This window comes from Microtus ochrogaster, unplaced genomic scaffold, assembly GCF_000317375.1.
Source record: "Microtus ochrogaster isolate Prairie Vole_2 unplaced genomic scaffold, MicOch1.0 UNK20, whole genome shotgun sequence".
Classification (NCBI taxonomy): domain Eukaryota; kingdom Metazoa; phylum Chordata; class Mammalia; order Rodentia; family Cricetidae; genus Microtus; species Microtus ochrogaster.
In genome coordinates this window covers 2,457,137-2,472,588 of record NW_004949118.1, presented here as the reverse complement: position 1 = coordinate 2,472,588, position 15,452 = coordinate 2,457,137, and the positions used below count along the sequence as shown (strand labels likewise).

Here is a 15,452-nt window from a genome sequence, read left to right as displayed (position 1 = left end):
AACGTGAAATCATACTAATGGCGTTCACTTTTCAAAGTCAGTTCGGTCTGTTGCCAAAGATACAGCAACTGCTCGTGCACACCATGCTTTTGCATGCAGGCAGCAAGTATCTTCTGGAGTCCCTGTTAAGGTGATAAAATGAATGGCTTCCTGGCTTCCTGGCTTCCTGGCAAAACACTCCGGGAGTAAGCTCAAAGGGAGCAGCTCTGAATTTGTATATTAAGTTAATTTGAAGTAGAAACCCTTTTTCCTATACTGTTGCCTGGGGGTCTGAATCCCACCCACCCTGCAGAGCAGGAAGAGGGCGACAGCCAGCAGACTCAGGCTGAGGAAAGGGTGTATCTGGCTAGTCTGGAAAGAATAAAATAGCCCACTCAAGATGCTTTTGGAGTTGATTATTTTGTTCTATTAAAGTTAATCGTCCCTTTACCATCTTCATTTCAAACACATAGCTGGATGATTGCATCCAGATTCTTTTGAAAAAAAAAACACTTGTTTGTTTGTTTGTTTGTTTGTTTGTTTAGATATACAGTGTTGTGCCTGCACGTGTGCCTGCAGGCCAGAAGGGGGCACCAGATCTCATGGTGAGCCACCCTGTGGTTGCTGGGAATTGGAACTCAGGACCTCTGGAGCCATCTCTCCAGTTCTGAGCCAGCTCTCCAGCCCCACTGTCACTGTTTTTCACACACAGGGAGTTTACACAAAATGACCACCAAACCTTTCCTAACCCAGAGATAACTGCAAATTCTCAGCATCCTGCAGAGTTTGAACAAGTAGGTATTTTTACAGGCTCGTATTGCTGTGTCTGCCTTTATACTTAATGGCTTGCCTGTTGGGTCATTGTGTGTGCTTCACTTCACATTCTTACAGAGCAACGAGAACTCCAAAGTTTTAAACTAACACGTAGTGGATGGATAAATAGAGATATCTACACAGTGACTGTGTTTCAGGAACTAGCTGAAGATAAAGTTCGATTGTAATCTCGAGAATAATCTTGAGAAACAGGGAGCTTCCCCCTTGTGATTATCATTAGGTATTTTTGGATGCTGTGTTTCAGAAACAAGCTGATTATGACCTTGAGTGATCTTGAGAGGCAGGGAGTTGCCTCCTTGTGATTTTCTGTGACACCCTCCCTGCCCCTTTCAGATTACTGGGCTGTGGTTTCTTCCTATAAAAAACCCCTTCTCCAGGTCACTCGGGGGTTGAACTCTTCCTCTGCGTGGGCTGTGAGTCTCAGCCCCAGTGTACTGGTTCCCATCTCATCTCATTGATTAAACCTCGTGTGATTGCAGCAAGGACGGTCTCTCGTGAGTTACTGGGGGGGGGGGGTCGTGTTATCCCGAGACTTGAGTGAGAGTCTCCCCGCACTGGGGGTCTTTCACTACCACCACTGCCAAATCTAGATGGTCATGTGCAAAAGCAACCTAGAGCCGAGGAATTCACCCCTGTGAAAAGTCCTGTTTGTGTGTTTGTGGATGCTTAGCATCCAGCTCTTTAGTTAAGCCATTGGTCATTTCAATTTCTATAATCTTTTCCTCTCGGGCACAATGATCCATCCGTTTTCTGTTCAAATTAATTAGAAGGTTTTATTTGTCTCATATGCTTCGTATGTTTCAGGAGATATCGTCATACAGTACGGTGACAATATTTGGTGAGTAGTTTAGAGTTCTTGATCTATGAGGTCTTTCCATGCTGAAGTTTGCAGCATAGTGGCTATAACTCTTTAACCGTTTGCAATACCTTACTCTTCAGCTTGAGATATTCAGCTATCGATAAGCACATGAAAAGGCTATTCTGTGGATAATCTTGATGTCAAAACTACTCTAAACGTAAGTATAAGTCAACAATTTTCATTTTTTTCCTCTAAAATTTGAAAGATGACTAAACCATATCCATATCTGTGATGACTGTTGTTGACAACAGGAATGATAATTTAATTGTATTAATTATATGAATATATTAATATTCCTGTCTTATCCAGATAGTCTATGAATAGCACATTCTGTTAAAAGAATGGAAGGCCTAAAGGCACAATTACAATTTTAATTCTAATTTCGTCCGAGGAGTTTTACATTTACATTGCAGAATATTGCCTCGTTTTCATCTGGTATTTTGTAAATTGTTATAAGGCAAGGTGTTTGAATGGAAAGAAAACTCGATTGGGAATTGCTGACATATAGTTTGTTACAGAGTGCGAAGTGCTAAGCTTCGAAGCTCTGACCGACTTTGAGCCACTCTCGTCTCGCAGACCATCCACTGTAGGTCAACAACTCACTCTTCCTTGTGGGGCCTTAACCTTGAGCTTCCTTCTCTGTGAATCAGGGTTGTACCGGTAGGGAAAGGGAAAGGAAGGATAAAGTTTCTGTGTGGGGCATGGTGCACAGTGGCTTTTCTTCCCCTTGTCACTGGCCCTGGCTCCCCAGTGAGTTTTGAGGTGCTGGACCAGCAGGAAACTGTAAAGACACCGATCTATGTATTTATAGCAAAGAGACAGAATGAGGAAACTTTAAATCCCCTTCCAACACTGCATTTTCTATTTCGGCGTCTGATTTACATTTTCCCACCATTTCTATCTTCTTCGCGAGTTTGTTCACTGTGAGGTTTTTCGGAGTTACCATCCACCCCCATCCCCACACAGCAGGCATTGCAAATCCCCCTCTGTGCCCACATTACCTGTCTCCTGAGGTTAAATTTCCTTAGGCCTGCTATGTTGCCACTTGCCCTTAATACTGACACTTGGGATGTGGACATAGGCAATTTTTGTGGGTTTGAGTACCACCGTGTTGACATAGTAAGTCCCAAGCCAGTGAGGACTACATAGTAAGGCCCTGTATCAAAAAAGTCAATAAGCAAATACTTTTTAGGACTAGAGGTAGTATCTTTCCCATTTTTGCCTGCTAAGAGATACCTATATCCAGTGTCTAGTATGGGTGTCCTTCATTTATTACAGTGAATATTCTTTTTAAATATTATTGTGGTACAAAATAATGTGGAATCAGTAGAAACCCATTCTTGAAATTTTAAATTTTGACATTCTTCTAGTCTGGCGGTTTCCAGTCAGATTTGTTTTCCATGATGCTGAGCTGAGGCAGGGGGTCACAGCTGCCACGCTGTTCCACGGTCATGAGAGGAAACAGGAGTGCCCCGCAGGTCCCAGTTGCCAGACGAGGGTGCTTGGGTAGGTTTGGTGAGTTAAGCACGCTTTCCACTAGGGTTAGATTTTATCTGTGGAAGGTGTGTGATCACATCATAAATCATTATGCAAAGTGACTGTTGCTACTTGAAGTAACTAACCAACAAACAAATGAATGAACAGGTAGATGGTCACAGCTCTAGACAGATGGACATATGGATCGTACATCTGCTCCTCTGTAGTGATGAGGCAAGCAGGCCTGCTTTTTGTCCTGCCCAGCTCCTGCATGGTTAGCTTCACACCTGAAATAACAACACACAAATTGTATTCATTTAAACACTGCCTGGCCCACTATATCTAGCCTCTTCTTGGCTAACTCTCATATCTTGCTTTAACCCATATCTAATAATCTGTGTAGCACCATGAGGTGGTGGCTAATTCTTGGCATCAATTTGTCTCTCCTTTCTTTCTCCCACAATTCTGTTCTGTCTTCCCTGCCTATCTATGTTCTGACCTATCAGGCCAAGCAGTTTTCTTTATTAATTAATCGATGAAAGCAGCAGATAGATAAAAGACCCTCCTACCTCACTCCTCAGTAACACAAACAGTAGTAAACAATAAAAATGTAAGGCCTGGAGTGTAGAACCCTAACCTGAAGGCATTGGCAGGGCCACAGCCTCTCTAAAACCTGTGGTAGGGACTCTGTTCCTGTCACGTCCAGCTTTGGACGTTCTGCAGCAATCCTGGCGCTCCTCCTCTTGCAGATGCACTGAGTACAATCTCTTCCTCTATTGACTTGTGACATCCCCTACGTTTTTATTTGTGCATCTTCCTTTTCTCACAAGGACACATGTCATCCCGGGTTAGTGGACCATCATAGACTACCAAGAACCCTTTACTCTCATATCTGTGGCAACCATTTCCATCTAGGGCCCCTTTGGGGGTTGAGGTTTGGGCTCAGAGATGCCTCGTTGACTGAGGATCCTCTCCTAGACCAAATCCTCGTCAGACTCCTCCGAACACCCTTCTGTGCTGGGCTCTGAGTTTTTGGACTCCATGAGTACTTGAATGAACACATGACTACTACTGTAATTGTCCAATTTTCACAAGCATCCGAAATCAGTTTAGACAGAGAGTCCTTCTTCAATCATCTTCAATATCACCAAATGCTTTTGTTTTGAAAAGCAACAAGGATTGGACTAAGTGTCTTATGCATGCCATGCAAGGCCAGTCTGGGTCATGCAAAAGCCTGTCTTCAATGAAAAGAAATATGACCTGGAAAGGTAGCCTAGGAGTTAACAGCACCCGTTACTCTTCCAGAGGGCCCAGGTTCAATTCCAGCACCCACATGGCAGCTAACTATTGTCTATAACTCCAACTCAAATGAATCTAATCCTCTCTCCTGGCCTTCACAGGCAGTATGCATGTGGTGCAGGCAAAATATCTGCTGTAGGAATTCCTACCTCCAGTAGCCTCTAAGTTACCCACCCACTTGGGCGTGGCCTCTTATACTATATATGCCCATGAAAAACGTGTGTGCAGCGGCCCCTCTCTCTCTGTTTTCCAACTGTTGGAACTGGTTGCTGATCCCTGTTCGAGCAGAGGATTTGAACTGTGAGTTGACCTCTAAATAAATAACCTTTAATGATACTCAATTCTGAGCAAGTGTGGGATTTTCCTTCATCAAATACCAATGCACATTAAAACTATAAAGTAATACATTAAGAAAAAGAAAATAAATAAACCTGTCTGTAACCATAAAGAACTTATGCTACAGTCCAACATAGCTAAAGTTAGGAGCCAAGGGTTAATATTCAGTGAGGAAAATGAAGTAGACTGGGGTAGAAATCAGGAACGTGAGGCTCCGTGAGAAGAAGGGGAAGCACCCAACTGTTAGCTTTCCTGTGCAATGGGGCTCTTATAAAGTCAGCTGTGGTTGCTCCTCTGGGAGGAGGAAGAATTCATTATATGCTGTCCGTTTGCAATGTGATCCCATCAGTGACAGGGCTTGGTTCTGCCGTGCTTTTGAAAGTTCAACCTTCTATCAGATGCCACTGAAATTATAGGCAATAGGGATAAATTGGAGCGGAAGCCTCCGGCGTTTCCTACATTTTTTTGAAGATGCTGTCTCTGTGCAATGACTGTAAAGTACCAAAGCCCTTATTTTTACCTTGCCCTATCATTTTGTACTTACAAGGGACTGTGACAGCGCAGATGCTGCCCTCAAATTATACATGCACAAAGGTGACTTTATTCACCGTGTTCGGTTTGCCCTGGATCATTGTATCCATTCACAGAATAGAATACAATAGGACAGGGTAGGCAGCTGTGGAGGCGGGGAGCATTTCCAACGATACCTGTAAAATACCATGCGGGCCACCTCAGACATCAGCGTTCTATGCTATTTCTTGCACTTTTTTTCCTTTAGAGACTATCAAAGAGCAATTAGATAATTTGCTACTAACACAATGACTACCTGCTGATCACACAGAGGGTACTCAGATGTAACTCTGATAACAAGAGCACAAAGGATGGATTTGAGGGTCCACACATGCTACGCCCCTAACTGCCTATTGACTGTGGCCAGGTTTGTCTTCCAAATAGCGTGCTCTTTCTCTTCCATGTAAGCTTGCCCTAGAAACTCTTTGGATTCTTCAGGTGTTTAAGTTGTGACGTTCCTCACACGCTCTGGATATTAGCCGCTGCTATGAAGTATAGTTGGGAAGCCCCATGGGCTGCCTGTCTGCTCTGCCGATACTTTCTTTTTCTGTGCAAGAACACTGAGTTTCTTGTCACCCAAATGGCAGAGTGCTAAGGCAAACATTTGTTCGTACAAACGGGGTAAGATTAACGTCCCTGTAAGTCCAATGACATTGCTTTATCAGGTTCCACATCTACATTCTTATGACACAAGAAGGGAAGGAAGGGCTGGAGAGATGGCTCAGAGGTTAAGAGCATTGCCTGTTCTTCCAAAGGTCCTGAGTTCAATTCCCAGCAACCACAAGGTGGCTCACAACCATCTGTAATGGGGTCTGGTGCCCTCTTCTGGCCTGCAGGCATACACACAGACAGAATATTGTATACATAATAAATAAATAAATAAATAAATATTAAAAAAAAAATAAGGGAAGGGAAGGAAGCAGGACAGAGTCTTCTAGTGGAGACCAAAAGCTAGGAACAATGAGGGGGGCAGTGTTGACTTTCTAGGGAGTGGCAAAGAAACGTGGCTGTGGAGACAGGGAAGGGAGGAACAGGCCTGGGAACGTAGAGTTAATGTGTGTGGCCTTTGTGATCCCTTACCTGGTTTCTGCCTTTTAATTGTCTTTAAATGACTTGAGACTTCTTCCTCTTTCTCTCGGACCAGGCGGCCTCAGCAGTGAGCAACGCAGCCATGGCCAAGATTAAGGCTCGGGACCTGTGCGGCAAGAAGAAGGAGGAGCTGCTAAAACAACTGGATGATTTGAAAGTGGAGCTATCCCAGCTACGCGTCGCCAAGGTGACAAGCGGCGCCGCGTCCAAGCTCTCCAAGATACGAGTTGTCCGCAAATCCATCGCCCGTGTTCTCACCGTCATTAACCAGACTCAAAATGAAAACCTCAGGAAATTCTACAAGGGCAAGAAGTACAAGCCTCTGGACCTGCGACCCAAGAAAACTAGAGCCGTGCGCCGTCGGCTCACCAAGCACGAGGAGAAGCTGAAGACAAAGAAGCAGCAGCGGAAGGAGAGGCTGTACCCGCTACGCAAGTACGCGGTCAAGGCCTACTGGAAGGGCAATAATGTGCAAGACTGGCTAACAAAAAAAAAAAAAAAAAAAAAAAAATGACTTGACAAAGACTGTAAGTGACCCATGCTTCTGTTTTCTAAGTGAAAAATGGGATTCAGTGGGAACATTCCTCTAGACCCTTTTTCTTCTTGAGATAGCTGTCGTGCATTATGTCCCCTAGACTGGTCTTGAACTCATGGCCCAAGTGCTCTTCCTGCATCACCCTCCGGAGTCACTGGGACTATACAGAGGCATGTGCCCATTAGTTCTTAAAACATGTTTTAAACTAGCAGTTTATTTCAGTTGGTTAGCACAACATTGCTGTAATTCTGAAGATATTAAACTACTTAAGATAGGGGACCAAGAGCTGGTAGGAAGAGGTGCTGAGGAAGGAGGCTGGAAGGACAACGCGGCACGTGACACGAAAGTGCTTAGGAGACTGGAGGGGAAGATGGGAAAGGAAGGGAGGGTAGAGGGAGATGGGAAGGGAGGAGGATCATCTAAGACACATGCTACTAGAAAATGCCCAGATCTGTCTAATGTTATGTATGCTAATTTAGAAAGTATTTAAAAAATAAAATAATTGGGATTATTTTTACCCATCCCGAGATTCCTATGCAAAAAGAGACATATTACAACTGGTCTCAGATAAAATTCTAGGGCCTAGACTACAGTCCTTGAATTAGAAGATGCTTACTTTTCACGTCTCTAAAATCTCTGCAACTGGGGTGTGTGCTCGACTAGGTTGTGCAACACCCTACAGGCAATGGTGACTTCAGGAAAATAGAATAATATAGTCCTTGCAGCACAAGAAAAGCCCTGTTCGACTGGCATGACCTCATGTGTCAATGTGCATCAGTTTCCTGTTAGACACATAGCTACGGCAGCGGCTCCTTTTCAGCACCTGCCAATCACAAGAAACCAGCGTAGGGGCTGCTGGGGCACACTTGTAATTCATGGGATAAGTGCATGGTAACCATTGACCCAGTGCTGAGTTTGCTCTGTCTACAGTAGCTCTTGGTATTTTAAACAGGAACAGTATCTTCCCAGAGTATAAAAACATAAGCAAAATGTACACACATAGTATGACAGTTTTTAAATGTTGGTTACCAGGGTATTTACATTAAACGAAACTAAAAGTTCTGCTGTTATTTATTTTTCTGACATTTTTCTGAATTGTCTCCATGGCCCAGAGCCTTGTACAGACCCAGAATTATTTCACTGCCAACAGACCTACAAAACCCTCTTAAGAAGTCTCTCTGAAAACAAATGTGTCTCCCGCCGTTGCTGCGTTAACTTCCATGACTGAGCATTGAGAAAGACAGGCACACTGCCGGTGCTCTCTTAACCTAAGCCTAAGAGACAAGCTTCGAGTAACGACTCCCAACTTCCTGTTTGTTCCCCACTATCCCTCTCCTGATAAAAGAACGTGTGCAGATTACACAACACCTGTTGTGTAAGGCAATTGTGACTAACACAACTTAGAAAAGGATCTTTCCTCTTACCTTGTCATAAAGGATATAGAATAACCTAGTCATCTTACGTTATCCTAAACTGTCCTTGCAAGGTTGTCTGCAATTCTTTATTGTGCTAAAAAAAAAAAAAATACATGCCGGGCGGTGGTGGCGCATGCCTTTAATCCCAGCACTTGGGAGGCAGAGGCAGGCGGATCTCTGGGAGTTCGAGGCCAGCCTGGTCTACAACAGCTAGTTCCAGGACAGGAACCAAAAAAGCTACGGAGAAACCCTGTCTTGAAAAATCCAAAAAAAAAAAAAATACATATTACATAAAGCTGTATCATCTTAATCATTTTGAGTACACAATTCTGTGACATTAAACATATTCCTATTCTTCCCAGCCATCGGCACCATCTATCTCCAGGTATTTTGTTACCCTAAACTGGAGCACTGCACCACACACACCAGAGCCCACTACTTCCCTTATGGTACCTAGAAACGCTATTCTCCTTTCTATCTTTAAGAGTTGGACTACTCTTAGCCAGGTGGTGGCAGCACACACCTTTAATCCCAGCACTCGGGAGGCAGAGGCAGGCGGATCTCTGTGAGTTCGAGGCCAGCCTGGTCTACAAGAGCTAATTCCAGGATAGGCTCCAAAGCCACAGAGAAACCCTGTCTCGAAAAAAAACCAAAAAAAAAAACCCAAAAAAGAAAAGAAAACAAAAAGAAAAAAGAAAAAAAGAGAAAGAATTTGACTACTCTAGCTATATAATATTGAGGGGTTCCTGTAGTATTTGCCTTTTCTGGTTGGCTTATTTCATCCAGTATCATGGTTTGCCTGTATGCATCAGAGTTTCTTCATTGTATCCAACGTTGTAAAGTTGGTTAATACAGCCTTATATCTATGTAGGACATTTGATTCCTCCACTTGTCCCTTCCATGGACACTTGGGCTGCTTCTCCTGCTTGGCCACTATAAATGCTGCCAGTGTAAGCGTGGGTGTATATCTTTAAGACTTTAGTTTCAATTCTTCTGGCATATACTCGGAAGCAGATATGCTAAACTTTATTAAAATTCTATGTTGATGCTGGGCAGTGGTGGTGCATGCCTTTAATCCAACCACATGGGAGGCAGAGGCAGGTTTCTGTAAGTCTGAGACCAGCCTGATCTATAGAGCTAGTTTCAGGATAGCTAGAGCTGTTACACAGAGAAACCCTGTCTCAGAAAAATAAATAGATAGATAGACAGATAGACAGATGGACAGAACTACATTAAAGAACTCTAGATTTTTCTCCATTGTGGCCACATCTTTTCCATTCCAGACATCAATATGCAAGGCTTTCGTATGTGTGTGTGTGTGTGTGTGTGTGTGTGTGTGTGTGTGTGTGTGTGTGTGTGTCTGTGTGTGTGTGTGTGTGTTTAACTAATAGCCATACTACTAGGCATGACATGGTATCTCCTTATAAATGTGATTTGCATTTCCATATTCATAAGTTATGTCCCTTGTCCATTTTAAAATCAGAGTGTTTGAGCTATAGAAGATCTCTCTATATGTTCTGCATATGAACTTTTTAGCTATAGAAATGGAAAATATTTTTTTTTTTGGTTTTTCAAGACAGGGTTTCTCTGTGGTTTTGGAGCCTGTCCTGGAACTAGCTCTTTTGGCCAGGCTGGCCTCGAACTCACAGAGATCCGCCTGCCTCTGCCTCCCAAGTGCTGGGATTAAAGGCGTGCGCCACCACCGCCCGGCAATGAAAAATATTTTTATTTCTGTGAATTGTCTTTTGGTTCCACTGATCTGGTTTTTGTTCCATTTTGATCTGTGAAGGGTTTTAACTGTGATGAAGCACAGTTCATCTATTTTTGCTATGTTTTTTTATATCGTGCTCAATAAATTGTTACCAAATCCAATGTTTTTCTCTTATGTTTTTTAAGGATTTTACAGTGTTTAGGTCTTGTGTTTGTGGTTATAACCCATGTGGGGTGATTTTTGCACTTGGGTCTTTTGAGTATGGATGTCTAATTGGCCACATATCATTTTATAAAGGTCTTTTCTCTTCGTTACTGTGTGGTCTTGACATCTGCCACAAAACATTTGACCACATACATGGTTACTCCCGTGCTCTCTGTCCTCTTGCATTTGTCGTGTGTCTGTGTTTTTGTCACTACTACATTATCCCGATTGCTATGACTTTATAAACCTCTGGGTGTTTAGTTGTTTGTTGTTATTGTTTAAAAGAGGGCTTCTTTACATAGCCCTGGCTGTCCTGAAACTCACTGTGTAGGCAAGGCTACTTTTGAACAAACACTGCCTCTGCCTCCCAAGTGCTGGGATTAAAGGTGTGCAGTGCCCAGTTACAAGTTTTGAAATCAGGAAGTTGTAATAACTCCAACCTTGTTCTTTCTTTTCAATATTATTTCAGCTATCTGAGACCATTTGTGATTCAAATACAATGCATTTTCAGAAGGATTTTTCTATTACTGCAAAGAAAAACATCACTGAAATTTTATAGAATTTGTCTTATATGGAATTATTTGGGGCAGTGTGGATATTTTCATGATAAGTAATCGTAATTTGTAATCCATAATTGTAAGCCTTCCAGCTTCACAATCTGGAGACAGGTTTTCATTTATGCTCATTTTCAATGTCGTTTTTAAATTGACTAAATTAGTTCATTGACAATTTTATGCATGTATATAATACATCCTGCCATTCTCACCCATCCCTTCTCTTATTTCTGTCATTTCTCCCCAAACACACATGTTGCTCTTTCATTTTCATGTCTTTTTGTTTTGTTTTTGTGTCCCATGACTTTATCCAGTGATGTCTGCAAGGCTATAAGTTTGAAACTGTCCACTGGAATTCTGTAGGTTCACCTTCAAGTCCACAACTGAAGATAAATACTGTTCAAGATACAAGTTTTCTGTCTTCTTGGTGAAACTTATTTACATCTTATTTGAAGGATATTATAAATTAAACTGTTTTCTTAATTTCTTTTCAAATAATTTACTTTTTGTGCTTCGAAACTCAACCAATTGTATTGTGATTTCTAGGGAATTCATTCTCGGCTCACTCCAATGCCTCCTGTTTTGCTATGCCATAAAGAAACCAGTTGCAAAGTCCAAGTACATTGAAGTCCATTTTCATGTACTTAATCCATACATTACAAACTTCTCCTTTTACCAACCCCTAGTTTATGTCATGGTTTACTTGTACGTTATTGGCAGAAATGAGGTAAAGACCCTATAACATCCTTCTGGCCTTTGAATCTCACCTTCGGACTATATACATATGATTGTTGAATAGGATTTCCTATACAGGATTTAAATCCTGTAAATTCCATCTTCTCCCTATGCCATATTTCTTATCCGACAACAACATTTTTATGATTTTGGTGGAAATCAAGGGAAAGAAGAGATGAGGAGGTGTGGTCTTCACTTAACTAAATTTGAGCAAAGGCCTGGCATTTTTCAATTGCACCTGTCATTAAAAACTATAATGTTATAAACAAAGACCGAGGAAACATTTGAAAGCAGACAATGAGATATGTCCTCTGCATCAAGTTAAGAAACATCAGCCTAGGATTCTAGGATGTGAACCAGAGATATTCTGCCATTTCCAAAGGTTCAAAAGGGCATCCAAGCCCTTTCTCCTGCTTGCTTTAATGTGGTTTCTGTTGAGTTTGATGTATGTAGTACAAATAAAAATCATGCATAATATGATATTCTCCTTCTGGACTATAACCTCCAGGTGAGAGTCAATACTATTGAATGAGTGAGTCAACACAGGAATATTGCATAGCTAATCTTGTGACCTTTTGTGCACGAGATGTCATTTTTACAATGATTTGTTTCAGAGCAAATTGGATTTTTCAAGAACACAGTGGCCATTTATTTCTTCTGATACAATAAAACGCTTGCTTCACTTGCATGAGGTAGCCTTTACAGATGTGTGCACCCAACCCCTTGCTCCCCCTAACTTTTACCAGCTGTATGGTCTGACAACTTAAAAATGAACTCCCCAAACTTAAAAACTCCAAAGACCTAAACTGGTGTTTACATAAGACAACCAGTTATATCCACAGAGAAACTATAGTTTTTGGTGGATGATATAGATTTTAAGACCTTCTATATCCTGGGGCCCTGCCAAAGGGTTTGGAAATGACTCATGAGCACCACATGGCTTTAAGGCATATAGTCATATGTATTCCTTTATGTATATTCATATATGTATGTATATACACCCTTCAGAAATACCATGCAATGTAGTTTGGTCATTTTCCCTCCCCAGCTCCTCCCAGATCAGTCCCTACCTCCCATCCTCTCCAGCTTTGAGTCTTCCCTTTTTAAAAAATTAATTAGGTGGGGGCTGGAGAGATGGCTCAGAGGTTAAGAGCATTGCCTGCTCTTCCAAAGGTCCTGAGTTCAATTCCCAGCAACCACATGGTGGCTCACAACCATCTGTAATGGGGTCTGGTGCCCTCTTCTGGCCTGCAGACATACACACAGACATAATATTGTATACATAATAAATAAATAAATATTTTTAAAAAATTAATTAGGTGAGTCCAGTTAGTGCTATCCACATATTCCTAGGTGAGGAGTTATTCACTGGAGCCTGGTGGATCTGCCAGGGGCTACACACCCTTAAAGAAAACTGGGCCTCCATTGCCCAGAAGTTTTATCAAATGTCAATGGCTCCTAGCTTAGCTGGGGATTTCATGCCTGCCGATGCCTCTCTATGCTAGGGGTTTGTTTGGTACCAAGATTCATTCTGTAGATTTAGATTCCCACTTGTCCCAAAACCTTTGATTGGATAGGCCGTTCTTCCTATGCTAACTAACAGTGTGAGCGTTTCCATAAGTCAGTCATCAATTTTAGTGTGGCCTGATGGCAGCTTCTCTGCCCTGTCCTTTTAGCTAGCCTTGTCAACAAACAACACTCAATGTCTACAGCATTATAATAAATCTTGTCCAGTAGTGAAGGCCTTTTGTTTTTTTCTTCTTCAACATTTTCTTTAATACTCTTGGCATTTTTCACTTCTAAATAAAATTTAAAACCAACTTGCAAGCTTTTTACCAAAGAAACCTGCTGGAATAAAAAATTTGTAGTGTGTTAGATATATTGATCAATTTTTGGAGAGTGTGGAGGCCCAAAAAAATGTGAGTCTATTCCACCTTCTCTGAAGGTCAAAACGGTTTAGCTTGCTCAAAGTTGTTGGCAACAGGTGTGACTTCACACCCTGACCTAAGATGTGCTTACTTGGTGCTTTGGACATGAAGATGGCCCATAGAGATGTATCCTCTCCACCCTGACCAAAGGTCAGAGAATTGCAGCAGAAGACTGCTGCTCCTTCTTTTGAATTAGGAGGTTCAACCTAGGCAGTGGCTGCCTTCAGGATACTCGGTCTAAGATGGGTTCGCTGCCTAAGCCACAGAATGCTTTTCTCAAGGTACTGAAACTAGTAACTGTTCTGGTTGCCCTTTGTATCATGTTAAAGCAGTCTTCTGTCTTCTTTCCCCTGTGGTATTGGGGTATAAAAGTGTAGAGAAAATTAAGTGCAGGTGTGATGGAGGAAGGTCATTGGCTAATTAATAAAGAAACTGCTTGGTCTGATAGGTTAGAACATAGGTGGGTGGAGTAAACAGAACAGAATGCTGGGAGGAAGAGGAAGTGAGCTCAGACGCCATAGCTCTCTCTTCTCTGAGGCAGATGCAATGAAGCTCCTACCCAAGATGGACATAGGCTAGAATCTCCCTGGTAAGTCACCACCTCTTGGTGCTACACACATTAGTAGAAATGGACCAAGCAGTGTTTAAATGAATACAGTTTGTGTGTTGTTATTTTGGGGCATAAGCTATCCAGGCAGCTGGGAGCTGGGTGGCAGGAACACAACCCTCAGCTCCTTCAATACAGGTGATTTCAGTATTCATTGGAACTCCCTCCTGTACTATCCTATGTCTCTGTTTTGTTATTTTCACTCATGTCTTTGTCCTCTTTACTTGCTTTTCTGATCCCCATATCCCTGCCCTGGTAAGTGGTATCCTTGTCAAAGCCAGTCCCTGGCAGGAGAGCTGTGTTGCATATTTTAATCCATTAACATAGCTTCTAAATCTTAAATTCATCATCCCATGTCTTTAATACATTACTATGTTATGTCCCTCCATTCATTTAGGTTTCTCCAACATTTATAGGTTTGATGTGCATTTGTGATGCACATATGTGTGTATGTGTGTCTCTTAGTACCTGCGTCATGTTTGCATGTATGGGGGCCAATGGTTGACAACAGATGTCTTTCTCTCTTGTTTTCCACCTTATTTTTTGGGACAGGTTTACTCAGTGAACTTGGAGTTCACTGATTGGCTGGACTGATTTGTGGGGAGCCCCCCAGGTCTTACCATCTCCACCTCCAGTTACTTAGGTCACAAGTATGAATCTTTATGCCTGACCTTTATACAGAGCTGCTGGGGATCCAAATTCACAGCTCTATACTCTGTGCAGAGTCATTTCCCCATCCCTAAATTGTTAGAATTTGATACAAGGGTTTCACACATTTTTGTTTGTTTAAGCGAGTCCTACACATATTTGAGAGATTTAATCAATATTTTAAATTAATTTATATTTTAATTTTATTAATTAGTAATTATGCATATCTATGGGTTTATAGTAGGATTAGGTATACATATACAATTTGTAATCATCATTACTAGAGTGATTAGCATTTTCTCTTCCCTAAACATTTATGTTTTTGATTAGTGCATGATAATTGTACATATTTTAAGATAGAACATGCTACTTCAATACATGTATGCAAAAGGTACTGGTTGCATTTGCTAATTGTTTGCTGCAGGTGTAAATGAATAATTTGTATTATCCAATGGTTTCAAAGTGTATATTCATGTAACCTGAAGATAAATCCTCTCATTCTTCTTACTCTTTTGCTTTCTTGTTTGTTTGCCTGCTTCTGGTTTGCTGAGCTGGTCAGAACATAGAACAATTCTTCAATTGTTCGTTTCACACTGACACGGTCCTAATCTTGGTGTGTGTGCTGTGAAGAGACACCATGACCACAGCATTTTGTTTTGTTTTGTTTTGTTTT

General features: G+C 41.8%; 1 pseudogene; it reads left to right on the top strand.

Annotated features, from left to right (window-relative positions):
- The first annotated feature begins 6,503 nt into the window (after positions 1 to 6,503).
- LOC101979918 overlaps positions 6,504 to 15,452 on the top strand; it is a 13,545-nt pseudogene continuing 4,596 nt past the window's right edge.